The sequence below is a fragment of the Penaeus monodon genome, chromosome 30, assembly GCF_015228065.2.
Source record: "Penaeus monodon isolate SGIC_2016 chromosome 30, NSTDA_Pmon_1, whole genome shotgun sequence".
Lineage (NCBI taxonomy): Eukaryota > Metazoa > Arthropoda > Malacostraca > Decapoda > Penaeidae > Penaeus > Penaeus monodon.
In genome coordinates, this window is record NC_051415.1 from 14,405,672 (window position 1) to 14,406,222 (window position 551).

A 551-nucleotide genomic window follows, 5' to 3' on the forward strand; every position below is an offset into this window, starting at 1 on the left:
GTTTATTTATTTTTTAATAAAAATTGTGTGCTGCTTATTGGGCGAAATCTAAAGATATGAATAATATTTAAACGTGTATAATAAATAAGAGCATTGGTGTTCCAAGGCAGTCACCCATCCAAGTTTTGACCAGACCCAATTATCTTAATTTCGCTGAATGGACGAGAAGCGGTGACTTTAACGTGGTACCTGACCCTTATTTAAAACTATATCCTTCATTGTAAAATATAAAATTTGTTGATGAACCATTTGTCTAGAATTCCTCTTATATGGGGGGGTAGTATACGTGTTTCGGTCATACATGCGTCATAAGTAGAAGGTAATGGTAATGAAGGGGGGATTAAAAAACCCAAAATTTTACATTCTTTTTAAAATGATAAAAGAATCGTGAGCACTGAGATAAAAGAGGTTAAGGGTTTACACTTTAAATTGCAAACGATCATACCACTTTGAAAGCACGGGCTTTTCGTCCGATCAGCGAAGTTAAGCAACGTAGGGTCTGGTCAGTACTGGAGGGTGACCGCCTGGGAACCCCAGATGTGTTAGCATTT

At 37.0% G+C, this 551-nt stretch overlaps 1 pseudogene; it reads left to right on the top strand.

Annotated features, from left to right (window-relative positions):
* The first annotated feature begins 431 nt into the window (after positions 1–431).
* LOC119592793 lies at positions 432–548 on the top strand (annotated as a pseudogene).
* Positions 549–551: the final 3 nt, after the last annotated feature.